Below are 17,514 nucleotides of genomic sequence, written 5' to 3' on the forward strand. Positions count from 1 at the left end.
AGGTGGTGAAGTAGTAATGAGAAAAGAGTTCATGAATTTTGGAGAAAGGGGTCATTGAATGCATTTTGTGTGAAAGCAATGAAAAATTATTCACAGTTTGGTCCACATACACTTCTGTTGAGCTGACTGTGTGAAGAGTTTTGACAATGTGACTTCAGTTTTGACTAACGCAGGTTAGCAATTGAAAAAAACTGTACATTGCATTGGATGTTTTCTTATTGTGCAAATAAACCGTTCTCAAAGCATTTTTAGTTGTTATCTAACATTCCTATAGAAAGCTATTGGGGACAAAACCAGCAATTTCCCCAGCGTTTCCAGTGTAAATGACACCTATGTTGGCAGCTAATGGGCATCACAGACTGTGTGCAACTCCTCAAAGCTGCTAGCTAATGTTAGCAAACTTGCTAACCTCTAGGAAAAATGTCTACATGTCTACACCAGCAGTGCAAGAGTGTTTCAAGCACTTGGTTAAGAAGGTAGAAGGTAGGTAGGTTGTAAAGTGAAATTAAGATTTTAACTCCTTTCTGCTACGCAGACAGCAGAGATGGGGACTCGAGTTAGAGACTCGGGCTCCAGTGCGACTTAGGTCGCACACATAGTGACTTCAGACTCGACTTGAGACTCGTCCTCAAAAGACTTCAGACTCGACTCGGACTCGAGTTGCGGGACTCGTGAACAATGTTTACACGTCGTGAACAATGTTTGACACGTCTGATGAGCTTGCCGTTATTCCCTCCCTCCGTTACCTATAACCTGCCTACGTAACATCTGCTGCGCGCGGCCGCACGTGAGAGAGGACAACAAACGGCGGCAGCTGCTGAGCCATTTATCATAAACTTTGGCTTTAAAACTTCATACAACAAGACCCAAACAAAGAAGTGCTGAACGCAAATATGTGGTGAGTGAACATGTTTAGCTCAGCATTGGCCATCTAACTTTAGCTTGCTTCTTGCTTCAGCTACGACCTACGGGAGGTTAATTCCGACTGTCGTTCATTATGAAAAGATGAATGAGCGTTTGTTTACATGGCAAACTTGTGGTGGTCGATTACTTCCGCTGGCTGCCATCACGTTAATTATTGCCGTTGGCTGGAAAGAGGTTACAGGTTTATTGTTGATCATGTAGCCTAACCTTACAGTTTTATTTAGTTATAGACTAACATTACACTGGTTTGAGAGTCTGGTGGTGTGTTGACTTACAGTAGTTTAAGCAGTCATTGATTGCATTGCACATTATAGTTGTGCTCTGCGAAAAACAGGTTGCAGTTTATTGATTTGAGAGTCAGGAGGATGTGTTGACTTACAGTAGTTTATAAGCTGTCATTAACTGCATTGCACAGGTTGTGCTCTGTAAGTTAAAAACAGGTTACAGTTTATTGTTTTGAGAGTCTGCAGGGTGTGTTGACTTACAGTAGTTTATAAGTAGTCATTAACTGCATTGCACATTACATGGTTGTGCTCTGTAAGTTAAAAACATGTTACAGCTTTATTGTTGACCATGTAACTTTACAGTATTATTTAGTTAACTTTACACTGGGTTTCAAAGTCAACAGGGTTTGTTGACTTACAGTAGTTTATAAGCTGTCATTAATTGTAGACGCATTATACATTAGGCTACATGGTTGTGCTCTGTAAATTAAAAACAGACAGATTTATTGTTGATTATGCAGCGTCACAGTTTTATTGACTTACAGTATTTAATAAGCTGTCGTTAATTGCATTGCACATTACATGGTTGTGCTCTCAGAATTCCTTATAGCCATGTAGTTTTATTAGAATCCTGGATTGAACGCAGCAGGTGATACAACATTCGTAATAACCACGAGAGACTTGAGACTTGACTTGGACTCTAGCTCAAAGACTTGTGAGCATCTCTGGCAGACAGTAATACAAAAGCAATCATGAAATGGTAAACAGAAATAAACAATATTTAATGGAGCAATGTACTGAGGATGAATTTGAGTTTAAAAGTCTCATAGCTTGGGGAAAAAGCTTTTCTGCAGTCTAATGGCGCAGCAGCAGTAACTTCATAACTCTTCCCAGATGGCATCAGGGTGAACCACTGCAAATAAACACTGTTTTCGTATCTGTTCTGCTAAATGTTTGAGTCAAAATCCCTCGTTACCTGTGTTTACACTTGACAAACCATAGCATGCCTGATCCTACCAAAAAATAAAATGGACACAGCAGACACCCAGTTTTCTTTTGAGGATTTGGAGATATTGAGGCCTGCCATGCAAAGTTTCTGGTGTTGTGTGTACCTTGCATATTCTATTTAAGCTGATGGCTATAAGATGTCTTTAAAAGAGACACTAAACACCAGGCCTTGGTTGTAGGAAGCCCCATGTGTTTCTGAACTCTTGCACCACGTGGGCCATATGAAAAAACAATGCTTGCCATTCAGAACTCAAGTCTCTCATGTTGAGCTTAGCTTGTGACTTGCCAACCCTCAACCTGCTCTTCAGCTACTCTCCAGCCTGATTCCTGGCCTGCTAACAACAAGCCTGCTTCCTGGCTCTCAAGCAAACAGCGTGCACTTCAGCCAATAAGTCCTGTGAGTCTGTTCTCCACAGAAACAGGTCCTCATCAAAGTAGAGACACCTGGACATCTAGCTCTCTGCTTTCATTTTTGTTGGAGTGTGCTTTGGAGGCATTGAGCCCACAGACTGACTGCTTTCAGCCATCTAGCCTGTCCAATAGTTCTGGACCAGCCAGTTTCCTGCCAGATCTTGCCTCAGAGCCACTTTCATCACGGCCCTTCAGAAGGAAGCATGGCTTTGACCGTTGTTGTGTGTCATCGCTGACCAGCTCTTCATCCTCATTGCTGCCCTGCTCTTTCTCTTCATTACTGCCCAGCTTCTTGTCCTCGCTGCTGTCAAGAGATGCGGAGGTCTCACTGCCTTGTTTAATGTCACAGAGATAAAGCTGCCCGGGATCGCTGAGATGGTACTGCCCTGTTTCACAGAGCTGCCGAGAAATGCAGAGACTCAGCTGGCGGGCACCCCTGAGATTAAGCTGGTGGGTGCTTCTGAAATTTTGCTTACCAGTTACATTGCTAATCAGCTGTCCAGTAACCCACAGACTTTGTCTTGTTGCCTGGATCTTTAGAGATATTGCTATCCAGCTCACCAGAGATTCAGCAATCCTGAGGCTATGCTGGCTAGCACCCCAGAGACAATGTTGTCCGGTACCACGGAGGTACCCCCAGTCCTGCTCTCTCTCTCCTGAAATGCAACGAACTCTGGCTTCCCCTGAACTGCAGTTACCTCTGGACTCTCCTGCATTTGCAGCAACAATCTCCTGACTGAGTTAAGGTAACCCCCTGACATTGTTGGACTGCAGCAGCTTCCTGTCCCTGGTGAGCTGCAACTGACTTTGGTTCTGGTGCTGCAGCATTCACCAGTCCCAGACAAACCATAACCTACTTCATAGAATGGAACTCACTACTGCAATTGGACCCTTCCCAAGTGCGCCATCATCGGAGCATGACTAGGCTGGTGGATGGGACAGCTCAAAGCTGTGAAGCTACAGGTTTTAGTCTTCTCAGGCTCACAGTTTTACAGCCATGGGCAAGATAAAATAACCCAGAGCAGTTGCTCAAATAAAGTCAAATTAATTTGACACTATTCACAACTTTCAGAAGACAGTGTGAAGTGGAGCCTGGGGATAAAAAAGATAATGACATTTGTGTCACAATTTCATTGTGCAATATCACAGAAGCCATTTCTCATATGGGCAACAAGGGATCATACGTTAATCTACTGAAACTAAATAACATACAGTATCTTCACTTGTAACATGTTGCTCATTGTTAATCTGGTAAACTCTCTATAACTTGGTTTGCCTTAAGGCCACAGTGTCAAGTTCCTGTCATGAGTTTGTCAGTGGCACATAATGGTTTGTATGTATACATATCTTGACAGGACACATAGTACTTGCTTGTTATTTAAATTCTTTCTTTTTTTCCTTTGCAAATATTGTCATTGAACTGGTGGAGTAACTGATATACAGAGCTTCAATATACAACCAACTCGCCACTGTTATACATACTAAAATCTGTGTTTTCCATAAAGAAGAATAATATCAAGAAAAATATTATAAAAAATACAGTCTGGACCTACTCTATGTGAAAGTGCAATGAGATAACTTTGATTTAGGCTATATAAATAAAACTGAATTGAACTGAAAGAGTGGTGTAGTGATTCTGTTTCTATTGCCCAAGGGTAGAGTGATTATCATCATCAAGTTATTTATAATATCCTGCTATTTTATAATTATGTAATTTCTAGTATGTACTGCCTTTGTGTGGCAGATCATGATAATATTTTTTTTAATATATTTTTTCAATGTAAACAATTGTTAAGTGTTGAGCTACTTTCCATATATTTTCCAAACACTTGTCCAGTAGTAGGAGACTCCCTTGAGGAAGCAGGATCCTGCACTCTGCAGGGCTTTGCGTCCAGGCTGCATGGGGTCCTTCTCCTTCCTGTCCTTCCCGGAGTTGTCATGCTCAGACTGCAGGTGCGGCATCAGGGGCTGGCGCTCCTGCAGCCAACATTACAGTTAGTTAGTTAATTTAGAGAGTTTAATTACAAGGCAGTCAGAGACGTACATTTATTTGCCCATTTTATAAATACACTCACATTTGGACTCAAAGCATTCCTTGCTGACATCTCCTGTATGATTTATTCACTTTGCTGCATACACAAGGAGTGATGCAGTGCAGCACGTAGAGTGATATGTTCTGTATGTCAAGAATGACACCTGCACATCAACCCATGCTCAGTTTTAGACAACAGTGATGTTGGGAGAGGTCAGAGTTAATCATTTAACACTCAGATGTCAGTGTAATGATGTTGTCCTGCCATGAGTGATTGGTGTGTCATCACTGTTTCAGCGTGAGAAACACAGAAAAGCAAATATTTCTCCTGTAGTCATTCACACACACACACACGTCACAGGCGTCATGAGCAACTTGCGCTATCAGCCACAGCCGTGGCAGTAAAAAAAGGAAAAGAACAACTCCCTCAAATATTTAAGTACAGTAACGTGTGTCAATAAATTTAGTTACTTTCCACCACTGTATTTCAGTTTCTGTGGGTGGCTATAGGATTTGTAAATATTGTTTATTCTGTTGCACTAAATTAGCATAATCACATCATCAAAAACAGCAGACACACACACACATGGGCACACACTTGGATAATGTGAGAGCAGAGGGGCATGTTTGTTCCTTTGGTACTTATTTAGTCGTTAAACATAATTACAGTGTAGTTACATTGCTGATGAAATCTAGACATCTAGTGATCGCTGAAGGAGGAAAAGGAGTAGCCTGAAAAAGAAAAATATGGTGGTATTTTAGACTCTCTAACAGAGGAATGATGAACAAACAGTTCCGTTGAAGTATACATGTCCAAACAGCTCACATCAGATATTTTCAGATTGTTCAGTAGTTGTTCCTGGTACACAGTTGGTATGTTTCATCAGATATGTTTGTATACAGATATTTTGTTGGCTCTGATTTGCTGCGCCACTACACCTCTCCTGCCCTCTTTTGAGTTAGGTAATTATTTATTCAAATAATGGAGTTTTGTTTAAGTAGCAGTAGCATTGCTGATTCATTTTTGTTATGTATTGTCTTATTTAACACTGGCAGTGCAGCTAAATAAACACTATTTAGACTAAAAGAAGACGAATCAAATATTGTGGTTTCATATGTTAGTCCACCTGGATATATAGATGGGGGACAAATTAAAGGAAACTGAACAAAAGAGTGGATGAAAACATCAAATGCAGATTCTTCTGTGCGTCAGAGCTCACAGAATGATTTTGTGAGTATGAAAATTATGTGAATACAATGCTGCTGTCTTTACAGTCACCAGATCACGCCTATGGAAGATTTTGTTGTGGGACAATGCACTTCACTACCACCTCCATAAGACCAAATCACTCAAGCTGTTCTGGATGCATCTCTGATGCTGTTTGTCCTTTAGTTATGTGTGGCTGTGTTTGTTTTTCTTACTTTTTTCAGCTATACTCAGGTCTCTCCTGCAAAAGATGTCTTGATCTCAGTGAGATGACCTGACTAAAATGCAGTTGCTGTTCTGTATATACAAGAGGGGATATCTTGTGGTGTTTATCTCTCCAATAGAGTTCCACAGCCAGGAGCACTCAAGCTGTTCTGGAGACTTGTGGTGGCCTGACTCCATATTAAAGCTGATGATACACAGAGCAACTTTTAGAGCAATCCTGCAGGGCAACATTGCCATCAGTGGTAATGAGTAAAGATTACTACCGTAATCCCCTTCCCCCACCACTCCGCGACCCACCCCGCACCGCAGCTATCCGTTTAAAACATAGTCGGACTTGCCACTAGGAACATTGCCCAACAACATTGCTCAAAATGTTGTCCCGTGTATCATCAGCTTTAGACACTTCATGTTGCTTTTGTCACCCATCTGTATGTAGATGGACATGCACTTCAGATCTGTCTTGTGTTGTGTGTTTGCATGTGTTTGCATTTTTGAACATGCAAACACCAACCACACCAGTGCTACTTCTGTCACTTCATGCAAATGTGGCAAGGTGTTAATGCTCTTTAAACAGTCAGCTCTTTCAGTTTTCTCTAAAGGTGTCTTAAAAATTAGATGGAGGCTAAAGTGCTCTTGCAACAGCTTAGCTCATGGCATGTCTATGTTCATCACGTTTTCCACCAGCAATGATTTCACTGAATGGTTCTACTTTTTACAAAGCATTTAAACCTTCAGGTTTTACTGCTTCATTGCACCAGTCTTTCTGTTCCTGCTTGGCCTGACCAGTTACTAACTGATTTACACCCTGTCAAGCTACTGTGATGAAGTGATGTTGTTGTAGTTGCTTGAGTCCTGTCATTGTTACGTAATCATGTCACTGCTTGTATACAACTAGTAATTTCATGCAAACATTTTGATTACAGATACTTTATTACAAATTAAACCTAAAATTAAACAAAAAAAAAGGCATTCTAGAAAATCAGAGCATTAATCTGGTTAACATCTACTTTAGCGTCAGAGGGCATGAGAAGAGTAGGTTGACAGGGACCTCTAGTGGAACTATAAGAAATTACATATCAACTGTATCTTTACTTCCCTCCTCTCCTGCATGATCATTTGAGCTTTAGACATCATGTTGGATCAAACCAGCAAATTCCTCTAGATCCATTCATCTTAAGGCAGTATACTTTTTTTTTATTTTTCTCATACATGATATGCAAACTCTCGCAAAATAAAACTGATCTGACCAAGCTGGACGCAGGATCAGACACTTCTGACCTAACTTCTACAGAAACAGGTCAGACAAGATTAGAAGAGTCAGCAATGCAGTGTTTTCATGCAGACTACCCTCCCTCATTCACACACACAAAAAGTATGGGGCTACAAAGCATGCCCGTATGCATGTGTTTGTTTCAGTGTGTGTGTGTGTGTGTATGACGGGGTAGTGGGTGGTGAGGCAGCTCTCCAGCCTCTGCCAGAGTCTATGGAACCTGATACTTGATGACTCCCCATCACAAGAATGTGAGTTTCCTTCTCTTGGAGCATCTGGCCCAACGCCCAGCCACATCTCCATCTGTGTGTGTGTGTGTGTATTGTTATTATTTGCCCCTTTTTCAGAAATAGTGGCCTCTTTCAGCACAGTTCTTTGTATGATGGCTGTCTGATTTGTTTTCTTTGTCTTCTGTTAATGTGCTGTCACTTTCATTTGCGACTTTCTGTATTAAAAAGGCTCTGAGCCATTACAGGGGTGTTTTGATTGAAACAAAAAAAAATGATCAGCCTCTTAATGTTTGTTTAACACATTTTCAGTTTGTATAAACAAACATTTATGAGGATTTAAATAACCTCACACTGATAAGTGCTGTTACTCACCAACAGATTTGAAACTTTCAACCAGAGACGGAAGAGAAGTACTGCCTTTCAACCTGGTAGGTTACTCTTTAACTTCATGTTCTGGGAGTGTGTAAAGACATCTACATGTTCTCTGCATTTCTGCACTTTGTGAAAGTAGACATAAAAGGCCAAAAAAATTCAAATATATGGACTCCTTTTCCTCATCAGAATTTGTCGTGTACCCAATTTCTTAAAACACAATGTAGAGGATAGATGTCTGCTGCACTTTGTTACACCTTATTTCTTTTTCAATAGAACAAACTGACTGTAGCTGTTATGCTGTAAAATACCTGTATCACCAAATTAAATATTTCAAGATAATTCAACAAACATGTGGCAGGGACAATTCTAACATGTCTGAAGTAAACCCCAATCATCAACATATAAACCATTATTTATCTTTAATTATTATAATACAGTATGTCAGAAGTCATCAAGATAACTACCAGTTAGTAAGTCACTCACAATCTACACAGCTACTTAATATGTCACTTCTAAATTACACAGAAAAGCGGAAGATTAAACATTTAGCCATCAAACTATTCAAGGATTTATCTGTCCAGTAGTTAATGGTTTCATTGCATTAAAAGCAGGCTTTTAAGCAATGTGTACTTCTGTACTGATAAGAAATTGCGTGGTTGCATGAATCGCTTTTAGACATGAGGTGATGGGATAAAATTTTAAAAGATTTTGTCTTTTCACCAGCTATTCTGCTCTACACAGACCACTTTTTTTCTCCTATTCATTTTGCGAAAGTGATGGCCAGGAAGAGAATATTAAAAAAAAACTCACATTTGGCATTGCCACTTGAAAAAATTCATTAAGTGTTTCACTCACTCAGTCTGAATGAAGTGCTAGATTCTGTTTCACTTCTTTAACATTCAATAAACTGCACTTTTGAGAAACCCAAACATGATACAGCCATTTGTGCACGTGTGTGTGTGTGTGTGTGTGTGTGTGTGTGTGTGTGTGTGTGTGTGTGTGTGTGTGTGAGACAGCAAAAGAGGCAAGAGAGAGTAGGTATGTGTGAAGACAAAGACTCACTTGTTCACAGCGGTGCTTTATCCTCATTACACTCCTCATTTGTTTACACTGTTAACTCTCCCACTTCCTCTACCCTTCACTGCATCTCCCTCTCTCTCTCTTTCTGGTGACACATTCATTTAGTACACGATCTGTAATCAGTGTTTACACTCATGCCGCCTTTCATTCATGAAATGAGTTGCAGCTCAAACATGTTACTGTAAATTGGTCCATACGCAGTGTTGGCAGGACATGCAGGCTTACAAACATTTCACATCTGAATCAATAACCCGGGTTGCTAAGCAAGATGAGGAGAAGTCACTATGTGAAAAAGAAAACGATGAGGAGGGTGAAGTAGCTCGGATGAAAGAAGGGATTGGAGATGATCAGGGAAAGGTCGTGGAAGTACGTTTGGTGGTGATGAGTGATCAATTGGTGCAAGGAAGATGTGAGTGAAGGAAAAATTAAGGGGTTAAAGCTAACTCTTGGCTCACAAGAGACAGGCCTGCAGAATTAAAATCAGACAGGCAGAGAAAAAAAAGCAGAAGAGAGAGAGGATGAGAACGACAGAGAGAGAGAAGGGAAGAAAGAAGGAAAGCAAAGGAGAGCAAAAGACAGAAAGTAATTGCTTCTATGATGGCTTCCAGCTGCATGGCACTCAGCCAAACCAACTCTTCATGACACACACACACACACACACACACACACACACAAATTGACTTCAAGTCAGTAGTGCACCATAAACATGAGATCTTGGTAGTTTCTGACAATGTATGTTAGCTTATGGAAAAAAACGTGAAAAATCCATTTTGTGATTGAAATAATGACCTGTTACTTCCAATAATTTCTCCGAGCTCTAGTGACAGAAAATGTATAACATAAATATAAATGTGTGTCTATCCATATTTTTTATGTACCTCTGCAGCAGAGCCCTTTAAGGCATTACAGCAGCTACCACTAGAGTGCAGAAGACTGGGGACCACACTGACAGGTTGCCTTACAAAGTAAATGACTATTCAGTAATAACAGTAGGATCTCAGTTTAGAACATGTATATAAATAGAAAACATGTCCTATATGACCTGATAAACAACTTAAAGCGTGTTAAATGCTTTTATTGAGATTCTACTGTGAGCAGTGGAGTTGAAACTCAGTTGGAGATGTCGACTCTTGGAGACAAAGATTCACTGACAACTGATTTAAGCACATATGGGCAGATGCGAACGGGTTTGGTGGTGATGTGTTTGTGTTTATGTGAATGTTGGATGCAAAATGTGGCATCTGTTTGAGAGATAGTAAATTAGCAAGTTTCCCTGCGAGGGAAGTGACACTGGGGAGTGTCACTCACAACAAATTGTTTACACACACACAAACACACACACACTCATACAGAGCACAACACATCATAACCACATAGTCATCACACAAGCTATCATAAACATTTAATAGTGGAAACATGATACATAACTCTAGGACAAACCAGGGCTGTGTAGCAGGAGAGAAAGACAGATTAACAGCCATGTAAACAATTTTATAACTTAGACATTGTCAACAAATCAACAGTCAAATGAATTACGATAATGGCAAAAACACAGAAATACTTGTATGTGGTATTTTAAAATGACACAACAGAAATTTTGCCTGATTATGTCAATAAACACAAGCACAAAAACGTTATGACATGTATTAAATTAACAGTCAGGCAGGCAGATAGATGGGCTGCCAAATAAAATAAACTAATATTAAATCATCGCATATATTATGAATCCAAACATCATAGTTGTGAGCAGATCCCTTTAGGCCTAACAGGAACAGATTTAGGCATTTACAGTTTTTTTCTTTTACGTTTGTTGAACATTTTCAAGATGCGAATTCACTGCCACAGATGCTCCTACAAAAGACTTCTAAAACTTGACAAACATACTAGAACAGAAGTCAGTAAATATAACTTTCTTTTTTATGATGTATCTGAGCTGGGCTGTAATATTTATCAACAGGGAGATGGGGAAGTGAGTTTTTCGGCCAGGTCTATAATGTCTATCTCTGAAGAGAATCTCTCTAATTGACATGCAGTGAATTCTTTGTTTTACACTGTAGGTTAGTCATGGGCTCTTCAGTAATACTGTAACTCCTAAAACAAGGCTTGTGATGGATAATCCATGTCTTGAGTCAGTAAAGCCGTCTGCTGTTTGACATTCTCACAGCTTCTTGCTCTCTCTCTCTCTCCCTCCAACCCTAGTTGCCTGGAGGCTTTATCCACTAAGTCAAAACATTGGCAGCTCCAATATTTTAATTCCTTTTTGAAAACTGAATTCCCCCTTTATGGCTCATGCCCATCTGTTTTATGTGTGGCCATGACGAGGAGAATAATGTTATTAGACACCAAGTAAAGACAAGAACACTGTTTGGATCAGATAGAGCTTGATGAGGGCTGGAAAGAACAAGTAAACCTATCTTTGTGGCACGCCAAATTTCTCTTTCTCCCTCTCCCTCTCTTGCATTGATAGATGTCCACTGCTCTTCTCTCAAACAGATGGTAGAGGCATTAGGACGGGGATCTTCAGAAACGAGAGAAGTAAAATTATTATCTCTGACATTTCAATACAGCCTTTAGTCCAAGCTTCCACCAGGGCTTCCAAATCCTTTCAAGCTAATCTAGACCCCTCTTCACACAGATTATCCTTCTAGAGGCTCTTCCTCTTTAAGCCCCTTGGATCACTGCTCATCAAAATCATCTCATACAATTTACAGTGTGTAGAGCGCACCCACAACATAAAGACGCCATCGTGTAATGACATTTAAACTCTCAGATACTGACTAGAAGTGACTGTATCCATTTCCCTTGGTGTTTATGCCCTCAATAGGAGAGGGGCCAAATCCCATGCTATGGCATGGTAAATTAACATTACACAAGTTGACTGTGGTCTTCACTTTCACAGCAATATGAGCAGCTATCAGAATCACACAAGCGACTCTTATTATGCATGCTAGTAAATGACTAATGTTTAATGAGACCCACATTTAACCTTCTAATGGCTCTTTATTAGACTAACAAGCTATGCCCCAGTGTGCATGTGTGGAAAAGAGAAAATGTGTGTGCACAGACTGTATGTGGCAGCAGTGAAACACTAATTAAGCTGTCGGATGGTGCAGCAGATTAGGCAGGCCCCCTGCAGAGTCTTCAGCCCCGGTAGGCAAACAGGCTTCATCCCTCAGCCAGCCAACCCAAATACATCTCAGCCCAGCACTACCAAGAGCTCAGCAATAACATCAGTTCTCGCTACACACCCAGATATCTTTAGCCCACTGAGGCCAGATCAGATGGCCTGCCAGAGCCAACAGCCTAGACTGCTAGGTGACTCAGAGAAGGCAGAGATTTTAGCCTTTAGCTGAAGGGGAGATTATTAGCACCTTCTCACAGCAGTGTCTGCATTTTTACTCGCAGACACAATATGCATTGAGCACATATGCACACACAGAGGAACATCCACCGACTGTTTACATCTCACCATAGACTGTATATAAAAATCTCACCCATGTTCATTGGAACTTCCCTCTTCTTCTATGATTCCTCCTCAATCTACTGACCTGGGTAGTGGCACCCCCTACTGTCCTTCCCTGTCCCTAACACCTTCACTAGTTCATCTCCCTATTAAGACTGTTGTAATGATTACTCATCCACTTTGCACCACAAGGCAGGTTAATAAAAACCTTCTTCACTACATAACGGTACCACTGTCTCCTACAGCCGTCACCCCAGCCAAATTCGTTCTGTCAAACAAAACCTTTATCCTGAATGATTTAATCACATCCCATAATTTGGATTTTCTCATTTTGACTGAGACCTGGCTAAAGATTGGGGACTGCTGCCAGTTTGTCAAACTCTGCCCTCCAGACTACAGTTACCTGAACTTCTCAAGGTGCACTGGCCATAATGGAGGCCGTTTTGACTGTAAACACATCACTAGCGATAACTTTCAGAGCTTTGAGATGCTTGTGTTTAAAATCAGCTGTCAAAACCCTGTCTGCTGTATCTCAGTTTACTGCAACCAAAACGAAATGGGTTTTTAGCAGAATTTTCTGAATTTCTATCCTCTATTGTCCTCAACCATGATAGAATTATTATTGTTGGAGATTTTAATATCGATGATGAGCCATCTAACCATCATGCCACTGAATTCATAAACATTACTGACTCATTCAACTTCATTCAGCTGTCTCTGGTTCTACGCATAATCGAGGCCACACCCTTGACCTTGTATTACTTCAGGCCTGCCTATGAACTCCCTCTCATTGATACGCCTTGTCTCGGATCAAAAATGTATAATATTTGACTCCTCCATCCAGGCCATTTCTCCAGTTCTGAAGCAAGCAGTATGTTCCCGCCTTTTTAATAATCAGTCTGCTACGCTTTAATCTTCAGTGATTTATAGAATAGCCCAATTCAAACTTCTAACATCAAAGAACTAGTCAATGATTTCAATAGCCTGTGTTCCTTGCCTGTAGATGCTATTTCACCTATTACATATAGGTCGGTTGCAGCAATCAAACCATCCCTGTGGATAAATGATGCTATTTGTAGCTGTTAGTGAGCCTGCAGGTGGGCTGAGTGTTGATGGAAAAAGACAAAAGGTAGTGTCCATTTTCTCCCATCACGATTTCTGCAAGGCCCGTTTCACTTGCCTTAGTCAAACTGCCCTGGCACGTCTACAGCTAGTATAAAATCCAGCAGCTAGGCTTTTGACTGATCGTAGATCACACATCACTCCTATTTCAGTCTCGCTACATTGGCTGCCAGTGAAGTTCAGGATTGATTTTAAAAATATTTTAATCACATTTAAGGCACTGCATTAGCTCCTGTGCCAAACGTAAAACCAAAGGTGATTATTCTTTCACTATCCTTGCACCCAGACTCTAGAATGATCTCCCCCATCCCATTAGATCAGCTGAGTCTGTTGACTGTTTCAAGCAACATTTAAAACACCACTTTGTTAGGTTAGCTGTTCTATAGGTGATGTGATGCACTACGGGTGGCGTCTGGCTGTTGTATGCATTGGTCGTATGTGCATTGTGTTTGTATGTGAGTGTATGTGCATGCAATTTTTAAATGTTTATGCTTGATATTAATAATGTACAGCACTTTGTAGCATGTGTTAAAAAGGTGTTACATAAATAAAATTTTGCTTACTTACATGCACAAATGCTTAAAAATAAACCCTGCAGAAATAAAGTTTGGTATGGCGAAAAATAGAAGAGGGGATCGAATGTTTTGCAGAGAGCAAAGCGTTTGTTTCATGGTTTGAAAAACCACAAGATTATAAAGTTCTCGTATGATGTGTGTATGTGTGTGTTTTAAGATGTTACTTCACCGCAAAAGGAAGGAAACTCTAGCCTTGGCTTTGCACAAATAACAGTTGAAACTACTGTAAGAGGCACGATGAGGCAAATGTTAAAATATCTAGCCTATGGGTAATTTAAGTCCTTCTATCTTGCACATAATCACACACACACACACACACAGAGTATTCTCTCTTCCAACATTCAACTCATCGATGTGCATGCATCCAGCAATAGTTCCACTGCATCTGCTGTCAGTTTACATAAATTAATGAGATAAATTTGGTTCTGGGTTTTCTTACCTTGTAGTCCCATTCAGCACTGAAATGTGCTGGGTTTCTCTGAAGGTTTTGTGAGTCCTGCGTCTATGGTGACTGCACATCTTGACCTGGGTTTAAATAAATTAATGAAGGAGGTCGCTGCATATTTCTCACCATATGAGTAACATGTATTTTATGTGTCTCTGTTGGATTTGTGGGTTTTTCAGCCAGGGTGGTCAGAGATTCTGATCTGGGTTTCTCTTACATGTAGTACAGTATTAAATACAGCATTCTGTCCAAAGGGAACACTGCACTGTTACTCCACCTTATAGTGTGTGAAGCAACAAATAATCCGCAAACAAGGGAAAGACAGTTTTCACCTTTTAAGTGTTCATAATTTTAGTTTGCTTCAACTTTTTCGGTTTAAAGTACATCCCTGGCTGTGTGCATGTATCTGCATGCCTGCACATGGCCTGTGTATGACTGCAGCTCGTCCTGGAGGATGCGAAGCTGCTCTCCCAGGATCTTAAAATGGTGGCCTGGAGGCACAGAGGAATAGGGCTCCTTTTATTAATGCTACACCTTTGATTAATCTGAGTAAATCTGTTCCCCATCCAATAGCTGACAGCTCTGGGGCTGAGGCAGGGACCCCAATGCACACACACACATACACACACACACACACACACACACACACACACACACACACACACACAAACACTGTCAGTGAGTGTTGACACAGTCCAGATGTTGGCAGCTCTGTTCCAAATGAAAGCAGGGCAGCCGGCCAACAACCTGAACCACTCTCCCCATCAAATGATATGTTTACAATAATACTGTTCTGAGACTCAGGAGACACATGCACATGTGCACATGCGTGCACACAGTGCACACACACATCCACTCATCATGCAAGCGCATTCTCAAAGCAGGGGAAATGAACTAATGGAAAACCAGCGTACCACATTGGGTGCAAATGCGAACAAACTTGTGGTGGGGCAGAAGAAGAGAGAGAGTTTAGAAAGGCAAAAGCAGAAGTAAATGCAGAGAATAGAAGAGACAGGGTGTGACAAATACACTGATCAAAAGAGAAGAGTGAGCCATTATCATTGCCTTGTTTGGATCTGTATTTCCCCTTCTATGTCAGTCAGACAGAGGAGATGGAAAAATAATACTGTAGTTATGTAATGTGCCTTGGAGGGCTGGAACTGAAACAGACAGAGAAAAAACCCCACCAATGGTTCCACACAGAGGTGCAGCAGAGGTCAGACAGTACCTACCGTTCTCTATAGCAGTGTCAGTCAAGCATTTTCCACCACTGGACCCCCAAAGGCTACATGACCCACTTTTGTAGGACCAAATGTTGAACTCTGAACCAGACACTGATCCTTTTTCGTCCCTGTATTAGGCCATTTCACTTGATTAATTATTGGCTTGAGCTGAAGGGCTGAAAATATTCATTATTTCTCAAGCATTAGGCATGTATTCACAAAGATTAAAAACATGATCATACATTTATGCAATCCAAGTATTCTTCTTATAATATAAATCATTTGGAAACCCTTTTTTTTTTTTATCTCAAAGCTGAATGGGGGTTCCTGAGCCCCAAGTTGAGAACTGATTCTCTTTTTTCTTTCTTAAACACACACTTCTGTTGACACACTGAAGTATCTGCACAGGTGTTTCTATGTAATGACTGCCTGAGAACATTTCTATATGTTGACACAAACTGAACATTGTCAAAATGCGTTTAATGAGCAGCCGCTCAGTTTCTGTCTGCTGACTCTAATGAGTCGTTTGTTCTCAGCATGTTACTCTTGACTGTCACAGTCAAACCTTCAAGTGTACCTGACAGCTCACTCTTCTTCATTATGTGGACACACACACGCTCGATGCACACATGCAGGTATGTGCATGTAGGCGCATATGTTCAGAAATGGGAAGATTTGTTTGGATAACATTAGATGCACAAACAGGTGTTTCGATAAATATCCTATTATCTTTGTTGCTGCTCTGTTCTGACTATTTTCCTGGAGCAATAACAATCAGATAATATTTCCTTGTTGTTGGCCTAATGTAGACGAGCCACTGCAGGCATAAAAGAAGGGAAAGAAAAAAGGCAAAACAGTAAAGAACTGAATCCATTCATCTGTTCCAACAAGACCATACAATAAAAGAAAAGTGGTCCGCCGTGCTGACTGCCTCGGCTCGTTTAGAGGAAGTTTTTCTTCACATCACCGGGGTACGGGTTTATGGTACATTCATAGTCACTCCTTTAAAGCACTTGAAGCCCTTTGAAATATTACATTGTACTGTATCATGATGGTATTAATATTGAATAATAATTTGTTTACTGTATTACACAATTTCTAGCAAAAGTGTAAAATAAACTACTGGAAAATGTCTCTCTGGCATACATGTATGCCCTCACTGAGAAGAATCTATGAAAATAAAAACTTGAAAAAGACTACTGAGTATATTTGCTGTTGGGAATTCTTCTTTTATCCTTTGAGCAGCACACAGAATCTTCTAGACTGGCCAAAGTGTGTGTGTGTGTGTAAGAGAGAGAGAGAGAGACTTTCCTATCAAACATATCAAGAGTTGATTTGGAAAGGGATATTAGTAGAGTTGCGATTTTGGACATAAAATGAAAAACGTTGGCATCAAAGCAAGACCCACAGAAAAGAAATTCTGTGTATATAACGTCAAGCTCCTGTATCTTTCTAATCTCCTGTTTTTTAGTAGTGACATGGCTCTAGGGATGGCAATATCTTTCAGTCAGCCCACCACTTTGGTCCAGGATTGCCTGGAAAATTTGGACAGGCATTCATGGTGCCCAAATGTATCCTGCTGACTTTGATGGTCTCCTGACTTTTTCTCTAGAGCCACCACATTTCACTATTGGATTGCATCTCATGAAATTTGGTACAGACATTTATACATCTCACTGTATGAATTGTAACCACTTAAC

General features: G+C 40.6%; 1 long non-coding RNA gene across 1 annotated transcript in view; it reads left to right on the top strand.

Annotated features, from left to right (window-relative positions):
* Nucleotides 1-4,144, top strand: part of LOC123960699 — a 4,744-nt gene extending 600 nt beyond the window's left edge. The window contains exons 2-3 of the long non-coding RNA XR_006822573.1: nt 2,856-3,017; nt 3,108-4,144. This is a non-coding gene — a long non-coding RNA (uncharacterized LOC123960699). The remainder of the gene's footprint in view (nt 1-2,855; nt 3,018-3,107) is intronic.
* The last annotated feature ends 13,370 nt before the right edge of the window (nt 4,145-17,514 follow it).

The sequence above is a fragment of the Micropterus dolomieu genome, linkage group LG21 (assembly GCF_021292245.1).
Source record: "Micropterus dolomieu isolate WLL.071019.BEF.003 ecotype Adirondacks linkage group LG21, ASM2129224v1, whole genome shotgun sequence".
NCBI lineage: Eukaryota > Metazoa > Chordata > Actinopteri > Centrarchiformes > Centrarchidae > Micropterus > Micropterus dolomieu.